Below are 9,850 nucleotides of genomic sequence, written 5' to 3'. Positions count from 1 at the left end.
GGAGGACACAAGCTGAGATGGAGGCAATTTGAGTAGCCCTGGACAGCTGCCATCTGGCAAGCCCATCAGTTGGGACTGCAAATCCTAGAAGCTCTGAGGGAGCAATTCTCCCAAGAAGGCCGCTGAGTTTCCCCAGGGACTTCAAAATGTGGGAGTACCCCATGCCCCTGGTGCCTTCCTCCCCAAAACTCCTCCCAGCCCCCCAGTCACACATTCCTCACACACTGAGAACGGAGACAGGTGGTGGTGAAAACTTTTGTCCGGTTTATTTCACTGTTGCTTTTGGCACAAAATAAAATAACTTTTGTTCAGAGAAAATAAAACTTAGAAAATAAACTGTTTGTAAACAAAATAAAGTGCATCCCTCAGTTACTGTCACTGGTGGGAAGGGGGAATGTCAACCAGGAAGGGGGGAGAGAAGCTCATGGTTGAGGGGGCTGCCTGGAGGAAGAGCCCCTGGCAGATTGGCTCTGGAGGCCTTGTTGCATTTGGCTGCGCGTGTGGGCTGCCACAGCAGGGGGCTGGACAGGAGGTGGGGCTGGACTTCGGTCTGGGATGGCAGGGGCTAGGGGAGGGTTGGGGCTGGGGACAGGCTGAGGAGGAGAGGCAGGACCGGGCACAGGACTGGGGAAGGCCATGGCCTCCCGGATTGCAGCGCAGATGTCCCTGCACTGCTGGGCAAATTCGGCTAGCAACTGCTGGTGCCACTCGGCCTCTGCCTCCAGCCTCCTCTCCATTGACTCCTGCATCCCTTGCAGGACTCCAACGTGCTGGTGCACCAGGTCCAGATAGGTGCACCAGTGTCGAGGGGTTCCCTGCAGCTGTCTGGGTGGTGGGACAGGTGTGGTGCCCCCCTCCTGGGCAGCTGGTCCGGCTGTGGAGGACAAGAGGGAAAAGTCGCCAGTCATGCATGCTCACACTTTCCCTGCGAGGGCACGCCCTCCTTCTGGTCAACAGGCAGTGCCTGTCCTAGGGTCAGAGGTGGCTCATGTGAGTCTCAGTAAGGCATGGTGTGGCTTGGCCTGGAGCCACAGCCTCCCTGGAGCCCAGAAGCTGTGCAGGCCACCACCCAGCCCCCCCTCGCACATACCCCATGACGAAGCAGCACAGACAAGTGTCAGGCCATGGTTGGGGTTCCTGCAGAGTACTGAGAGGCCTGCAGCTGTGGGGCAATCCCAGTGTCCCCGACCCATACCTGCCCCTGGCATCACTGCCTGCAGGAGCAGGTGGTGCCTAGCAGCCGTGAGGGTGTAGGGGTAGGATGGCCCTCCTTGAGGGAAGCCATGGGTGTGCCCCTCTTCCCTGCCAGCTGTGATCAACATAACATGTCACAGCACTGCACCACCCACTTTGCTCCCACCTGCCCTGCCCTGTGTTGGAGCTTCACAGCACTCCCATCCTGATGTTCCCTTCCTGGTGTCTGAAGTTGCCTGGGAGGCCCCCTGGGTTTGAGTGTCTGGGTCGCTGTGCTCCTGCTGCTGGTAGTATCTTCATCCCCGAGCAGAAGTGTGTGGCCATTGCCCTGTAGAAACTCGATGCTGGAAAGCTACTGCTCAGTTGGGAACCAGTTCAGGGTGGAGAAATCCACAGCTGGGACAGCTTGTGCAAGTAGTGAAGGCCAAAATCCACATGCTGCTATGGAGAGTCACCACTCCGGGCAACATGGACACCATCGTCAACAGCTTTGCCACTGTGAGTTTTCCCTAACTGCAAGGAGAGGCAAAGATGGCACTCACATCACCATCCTGGCCTCAGAGTTTATCAACCGAAAGGGGTACTTCTCCATGGTGCTGCAGGCCCTTGTGGATCACAAAGGACACTTCACTGACATTAAAGTTGAATGGTCAGGAAAGATGCACAATGCCCATACCTTCTAGAACTCCTGCCTCTTCCACAAGATGCACGCTGGCACTTGTTTCCCCAGCTGCAGAAGTGGACATGCCCAGCGACATCCTGGGTGACACAGCCTACCCCTTGCTCCCTGGCTCATGAAGAGCTACATTGGCAGCCTGGACCCCAGCAAGAAGGAGTTCAATACCAGGCTGAGCAGGTGCTGCAGGATCATGGAGTGTGCATTCGACCATTTAAGCGGGTGGCTCAGGAGTCTCCTCACCCACCCAGACCTCAGAGTGCAACACTCCCTTTGTGGTAGCAGCCTGTTGTGTGCTCCACAACCTGTGAGGGAGCAAGGGGGAGACTTTTCTGGCCCGGGAAGGGGAGGGGGGTGAGGAGGCGCTGAGGCTGAACATCTGTCCAGGGAATTTGAGCAGCTGGACACTAGTGCCATCCAGAGAGCACAACAAGAGGCAGTGCTCAGAGAGGCCTTGAAGGACAGTTTTATGCAAGGTCAGTTCTGAGACTCTACCCTGTGGAGCTCCACAAGGGGCCTCTGCATTCCCTGTGCATGCACCATCTTCTTCCCCATCCTCCCTTTCCATCTGTCTTGCAAAGCAAATAATAAAGACGTTGTTGTATGTCCCCGAACAAAGATTTCTGTTTTTTCAACAAGGGAGGGACTGGGTAAATAACCTGAAGTGGGGGATGGAGACTCAGGGACAGGGCTGGGATTGGCACCTGCCTTTGGCTGCCCTAGAGCCACTCCCCCTGCCCATTTTCTGGGGCCCCATTATCCCCTGGAGGGGAAGCCATCAGGAAGAGGGGTGTTATCGGAAGCCTGAAAGATGTCTCAGGGCGGGGGGGGGAGGGGGGAGGGAGAAAGCAGAATGGCTCCATGGTCAGGAACAGCTCCTGGCTCATGGGCATGGTCACGTGGCTGGCTGCTTCCTCTTCTGTGTTGTCATCTTCCTCCTTTGCTATCCCATCCTCCTGTAGGCTGACAGCAGGGGTGTCTTGACCAGACTTGATGACAGTGGGGGAGGGGACTGCCCCTCCTCCCAAGATAGCATCCAGCTGCTTATAGTAACAGCAGATGTGCAGTGCCACCCCAGAGCATCTGCTCTGCTCCCTTGCCTTGTGGTAGGCCTGGCACAGCTCTTATTTTGAGCCTGCACTGTTCCAGGCATCTGCTGTGCCCTTTCTCTTCCTGGTGCAGAGATTTTGGAGGTTGGACTCCTTCCCCCACATCTCAATGAGGTCCAGAATCTCCGCATCAGTCCAAGCTGGAGCTCTTCTTCATCCCTGTGCATTGGAGGCCATTGAAGCAGCGGAAGTGCTAGCAGTCATCGGAGGGTCCAAGGGAGCATTGGCGGCACTCACGTCTTGTGTCCTGGTCTCTTGCACAGGGCTTGTGCCGCTGGCCATGTAGAACAAGCCCTTTTCTTTCTGGGACTTTTACAGTTCTACAGGAGGAGGAGGAGAGCAGTGGAGATGCCAGGCATGGCCAGAGCAGTCAGAGCTGACATCTATGGGACATGTCTGGAGGCCAATTACTTCAAATTAGCAGCACCAGAGTGTCCACACTATCATTATTTCAAAATTACTATTTCACAATTAGTGTTACTCCTGATGAAAAGCAGGAGTATAGAGTTCAAATTCCGTGGCCTGTTATTTCACAACAGGCTTGATAGTGTGGACGCACCACTTTTAAATTCCAATCTGGCGGGGTTATTTTGAAATATGGCCCTAGTGTAGACTAGGACCATGAATATTCCCACAGTGCAAATTTAAAGTTCCCAAGCCCCGTTCCCACATGCACTGGACTTGGTGTAAAAAAAAAAAAAAAAAAAAAAAAAAAAAAAATGGGGAAGAATTCTTGCTTTAAAAAAAGAAATTCGGGGAAACGTAAGACATGTCCCCAGAACTGTACACCATCTTCTTTTCACTAATTGCGGAGGTAAAACGTACACACTGCAGAATATACTTTCTACAAAGCAGGTGCTCAGCAAAGTCAAAAGAGGAATACTGAACTGGATAGCATGGTATTTGGAACAATAATGAAGATAAAGTCTCTTATAGATTCTTTCAGGTGGCTGCTTTCACAAATAATTTAGATAAAGGTACAGATTAGTTTTGTTCAAATTATGCTAATCTATGTGGCGTTTAGCTGAAATGTCTTCTGTTATTCTTTAAAACTGAACCCATATTACAAAATTACATACATTTATGTCTTGGAGTGCAATGACTATTTTCAAATTTAGATAAGAAAAAACCTTGTTTGGTGAAATAAACCCCTAAGTATGTTTGCAGTTCAGTGGAGGGAAATAATATATTCAATTTTATTACATTAGCTTTGTCTTTATTTGCTGGTGCTAATCTGCAAAGCATAACAAGCCACCAATTTTTAACAGGGAAGGTAATTAACCACAAGTTGTGGTGGATTCTCCATCCCTGGCAATCCTTTAATCAGGATGGGATGTTTTTTCTAAAATGTATTCCAATTCAAACAGAAATTAACCAGCCCAGGCAAGTGCTCTCACACCATTGGGCTGCAAATTATAGGGATGGTACCACATAGCCACCTCCTCATCTGCCTGGATTTTGAATGGGATTCAGTCTTGCAGGCACCTTCTGAGCACATCTACAGGATCAAGCCCTGAATGAGACTTAAGCAGCCAAATGGCTGTCTTTCCCTGGTCTAAACTTAACAACAAATGATCTGGTAGCACTTTATAGACTAACAAAACACGTAGATGGTACCATGAGCTTTCGTGGGCACAGCCCACTTCTCCAGATGACCGGATCTCTGGTCATCTGAAGAAGTGGGTAGTCTATTAAGTGCTACCAGACCATTTGGTTTTTTTTAAGTTTATCCTGTACAGAATAACATTGCTACCCCCTGAAGCTTCTTTCCCAGGTCTGAGAGTCAGTCCAGGGCTTACACATGAGAAAGGCATCCACACGCCTAGAGGGAGAAGCGGTGCACATGCCTAGAAGCAGAAATACTGGCACTGATGTAACTTAGGGGCCATGTGAATTTAGGCACCTACAGAGTGTGGTAGGAGCTTTGCAGGTGGCAGTGGAGGAACTGCAACGTAAGTGTCTAAATACCTCTGTAGATCCCACCCTAAATTACAGTCAAAAGTTTTCTAATCAAGACAACAGCATTTTAACCTGGGCCAAAAGGTACAACTTTGCTGCTTGATAGTGGATTCCCTGCTGCCAAACCCCAGGGTGCCACATAGTTGTCATCATCTTTAACAACGAAAGCAATAGCTTGGATAAATTCAGGTGCAAGTCATTAGCCATTCTTAAAGTTACATTAAAAAAACCAACAGTCCAGATATTACTCCTACCATAATCATGTTAACCATAACTAGTGTCAGAAGGAAATTAAGTCAATGTTAATCCATTTTCAACAACATCACAAGTGAGCTTAGGAGAGCTGAAAATGACGTAAGATTACCCAGTGGAAATTCAGGAAACCCAAGCAATGCATTCCCATTCATTTCCCTCTTAAAAACAGTCTGACTATGGGAGGAGGCGATGGGGGAGAGGGGAGGGGGAATCTCAGCTTTCCCATCTCCTGCCCAAGAAATTTAGAATTTCAAATGGATGATGTAAGTATTCCAAGAAATACTGACATAGAAGCCTCAAAAAGATTAACTCTTGTTTGGAATTAGTCATGCAAGCATGATGGGAATCAGAGGACTAATCTAGATAATGAGAAACCAAGAGACAAAGAAGGCTGCTGTTAAACATTTTAATTCCCTATTTCTTACCAGAGTCCTCAGTCTATTTCATTTCCTATGAATCTTCTCTACACTAGGTGGTGCCAGTAGAGACCAGCAGTCAGTGTTTTTAAGACCATACAAATACATTGTTAGCTCAAAGGATGATAAGTTTTGCTCCAACTCAATTCCCATCTGAGCACCAAAATTGCTTTAAGCTTGAGCTAACTGGCCCATCAGAGGCTGTGGATTGAAGACAGATGCATAGTGGATAGGCATCAGCAGCTGAAGTTATTATTCACCAGCTGCTGATGCAATAGCCCTTCTGTGCTAATCCAATCAGCCTGTAGCTGGAGTACTATTTCACAGTGTGGCTGCTTTCACTCAGGAGATTGTCACAAAGACCCCACTGTAGGCATAGGGCTGGCCTGCAACTGACAACTTAGGCTGACTCAGCTACGTTGTTTAGGGATGTGGATTTTTCACACCCTGGAGAAACACTATGAAGCCAGCCTAACCCCTGGTATAGACAGCCCTAAGTGGAGGAATGAATTATTCCCCTGACCTAGCTACAGGGCTGCAACAGTGCCACTATAGTGTCTTAGTGCAGACGTAGTTGACTCTGAAGCCTGTTCTACACTTTAAAGTTAAGCTGACAAAAGTCACCTGGCATCAATTTAATTCTGCTTGTATCTACTCCTATATTTGTCTCTCATCTCTATAAAAGCTCTGTGTGGCTTTGCGTCATGGTTAAAGTACTATCATTGATGCAACATAAGTTTAGGCACTGTTGATCCCAACATTCCTCCAGCAGCTGTCCCCCAGTGCCTGACACAGTCACCACTCTGGTGACAGTCGGGAGCGTCACTGCCCATTGAGAAAGCAAGGCATCTCCCCTCCTCTATAAAGCCCCACAAATTTTTAAAATAAATTTTCCCCCTAATTGTTCATTTTTGCAAGTACACCTAGCAGCTCTCCAGTGTTGTATGCAAATACCTAGCTTGCCATGCTGGTGACATGCTCCGGCTTGGAGTAGACAGGAGATGTTGGATCTCCTAGGCCTATGAGGAGACGAGGCTGTGCAAGCACAGCTACTAGACAGCTATAGAAACATGGACATCTACAAGCAGATTTCATAGTGTATTCAGGAAACAATAGGGACCGGCAGCAGTGCTGCATGAAAGCAAAGAAGTCTGTCAGGCATATAGAAGGTTAACAACCAACCTATGCCTGAGCCACCACATGATGTGGGCCATACTTTGCAGAAACCCCCACTAACACCCTGGATACCAGAGGCCTGTAACTCAAGCTCCATGGAGGTATCAGCGAGGATGAGGATGGAAAGGGGAGGAGAAGAGACATGTAACCAATGGAGTACAGATATGCCAGCATCTGTTTTGAGACTCCACTACAGTCCAGTCAATCCCAGAAGCTGAGCACAGGCAAGTCCGATGCAGGGCAAGGACTTTTAAGTGTGTAAATAATTTCCCATTATGCTATTGTGCCTTCTAACTTGGCAGGATGCAGCTATCGGCTTCTCAATCTACGCACACTGCAAGAGGTAGCAGTACAATAAGGAGAGGTAGTGTTTTTATCTGTGTGCCATTCCCCTGTAGACACAGGCAGGAGGGCCATGTGAAGCAGTTTGTTTATGGACACAGGGATACCCCTTGAATCTTCCTGAGGTTCCTTGAAGCTTCCGTGGAGATTCTCTGTAAACCTCTCCTGAAGGGGTCTACAGATGGCAGCTTTATTTCTGCCTCAGCCATAGGACACTTTCCCATGCAAGTTGGCAATAACTTCAGCAGACACCTTTGCAGTAAACAAGCTAACAGCATAAGGCCTAAATGGCTTTAAAACACCAACAGTCACTGTATTCTGTGCCTCTGTCACCCTCAGGTATGGAAAATCAGCTAAAATCACCACTGCCTACAGAATAGGGTGCTAGTACTCAGTGCCACTGCGCTCAAGCGAGCCACACTTACCATGGCTGGCACTGCACATGTATGGCAGCATGAATAAGCACTCACAAGCAGAAGTTTCAATAAGCACATCTTGTTTAGAAGTTTAGGGGAGTGTCATGGGTAATCTTGCCCATCTCCCCCAGGGGGAAGGAGAGCATCAGACCCTTAACAATTCTCAGACAGCATTCCACACTGCATATGTCAGTTCTGCCCACTCCCTAGGTAGGGTAGCCTAGCAATTACCAACTACCCTTCTCTCCTAGGGCACAATGGCCTAACAGCCAAATTCAGGAACAAGAGGGGTTTGTCCCCCCTCCTGGGATTGATGAATAGGGTGATCCACTATTCACTGGGTACCAACCCACGGCCCAGTGAGTGGTAGAGTGCACCACCACTAGCTCAGCAGGGAATCCCAAGATGCAATTCCCCACCCCAGGTTACTTCCTACCAGTCTCTTCCAAGTAGTTCTCTCCAGCTCTCCTTTCCATAGCAGAGGTCTCCCCTGCAGTCTCCCACTGACTAGCCTCCATGGCTTTGTCCAGCAGCAATTTCTTTTCACACCCTCCAACAGCACCTCCTTCTCCAGCAGCAATCAGCCTGGATTGAATAGCTCCACAGGCCTTCATAGCTGGCATCCAGCTGGAGCACACCTAGCAGGACTGTGAGGGGTGGGGCTTCCTTGGCCATGTGAACCAGGTTAACCCTCTCCACCTCAATATGAGGTGGGAACACCCCCATCACAGGGAGCAAAGGAAGGGAATCTTAACTTTTGCTTTCCTTTTTGATAATATTGACAAAGGTACAGTTGATGGAATACACTCCTGTGTTCACACTCTATACATTACTGTCATCTTTGTACAAGGTATGCCTGGTAAGTTATCATTTGAAAACTCCTAATTTGGTAGTCAGTGTTGTCCTTGCAAAATAGGTGTGGCAACATTGCATGTAAATTTATAAGATTCCCCTCTAGGTTGTTATTAACACATACCAAACCCTACAACTCTGCCCAAGCAGATGTCAACAAATGGTCCTAAATAGAGGAATATGTGCTTCCCTTAATTTGCAATGAAGCAGAGAACAGTCATCAGGCAGGGAGTTCAAAGAAGTGAAAAAAACAGCAGGGAATATTCTTCCATGCAGACTCTTTATTTCCTGGGTCTCAAAAGTATTTCAAGAGGGGGGACTGAAAATATAAAAAGGAGGAACAAACATCCCAAAGGACAACCCCCCCCTCTTGGCACGCCCTGCATCTGCAAATACAAAAGGAAACAGCTGTTGGACTTTAAGGGAGGGGCCCTGACCTAAAAAGTTTGGGCAGTAATCTGTTGGGGCATATGGTGAGAAAGTTTGCTTTGAATCACAGAAAATTAGGGTTGGAAGAAACCTCGGGAGGTCATCTAGTCCAACCCCCTGTTCAAAGCAAGACCAACCCCACTAAATCATTCTAGACAGGGCTTTGTCAAGCCTGACCTTAAAAACTCTCTAAAATAGAGATTCCACCACCTCCTGAGGCAATTCATTCCAGTACTTTACCACCCTCATGAAATAGTTTTTATCCAATGTATACCTCCCCCAATGCAATTTGAGACCATTGCTTCTTGTTCTCTCATCTGCCACCTCTCAGAATAGTCTAGCGCCATCCTCTTTGGAACCTCCCTTCAGGCAGCTGAATGCTGCTATCAAATCTCCCCTCATTTTTATTTTATTTATTTATTTTTTTGTGCAGACTAAATAAACTTAGAATCCTCAGCCTCTCCTCATAAGCCATGTGCCTCCAGTCATTTTCATTCCCCTCTGCTGGACTTAGTTTGCAACTAAGACAGTTTCTTATATATGTAAGTATATATTAGTATATGTTTTATCTTTATTTTTCTTGTATTGACCTCTGACTTTTATGCCTCATTACTTACACTTTATTTAAAATCTCTCTCTTTGTGGTTAATAACAAACTTGTTTTATTATTTTTTACCTGGTATTTTTTATCTGGTATGTTTAAACTGAAGTGTCTGGGTAACTATTTAGGGTAATAATCTAGCACATTATTCCTTTACAGCAGGGATGGGGAACCTTTTTTCAGTTGGGGGCTGCTGACTGACAGAAAAATCAGTTGGGAGGTACACACAAGTGAGAAGCAAAAAAGAAAAACCAAACTATCACTGAGGTAGCCCCCAACTGAGAAGGAGAAAGACATGCCACCCCGCACCCATGTTCTTCTTGCCCATTATAACCAAGGGGGGCCCAGGCTAGTAGATTTTGTGTGATCCACCCTATGGTGGAATGGCAGGGGGCTGGAGTGCATAGGCTCCCCAGTGCTGGAGG

At 47.8% G+C, this 9,850-nt stretch overlaps 1 long non-coding RNA gene across 1 annotated transcript; it reads right to left on the bottom strand.

Annotated features, from left to right (window-relative positions):
- Window positions 1-244: 244 nt before the first annotated feature.
- On the bottom strand, window positions 245-8,203 carry LOC142826790 (uncharacterized). Its single transcript, XR_012901037.2, has 2 exons — window positions 7,980-8,203; window positions 245-874 (listed from the first exon to the last, which is right to left on the bottom strand). It is a non-coding gene; the product is annotated as an uncharacterized LOC142826790 (long non-coding RNA).
- Between the last annotated feature and the right edge of the window lie 1,647 nt (window positions 8,204-9,850).

This window comes from Pelodiscus sinensis, chromosome 2 (genome assembly GCF_052426305.1).
Source record: "Pelodiscus sinensis isolate ZL-2025 chromosome 2, ASM5242630v1, whole genome shotgun sequence".
Taxonomy (NCBI): Eukaryota; Metazoa; Chordata; order Testudines; family Trionychidae; genus Pelodiscus; species Pelodiscus sinensis.
Note: the sequence above shows the minus strand (reverse complement) of the source record. Positions and strands in the feature narration are given on the sequence as shown.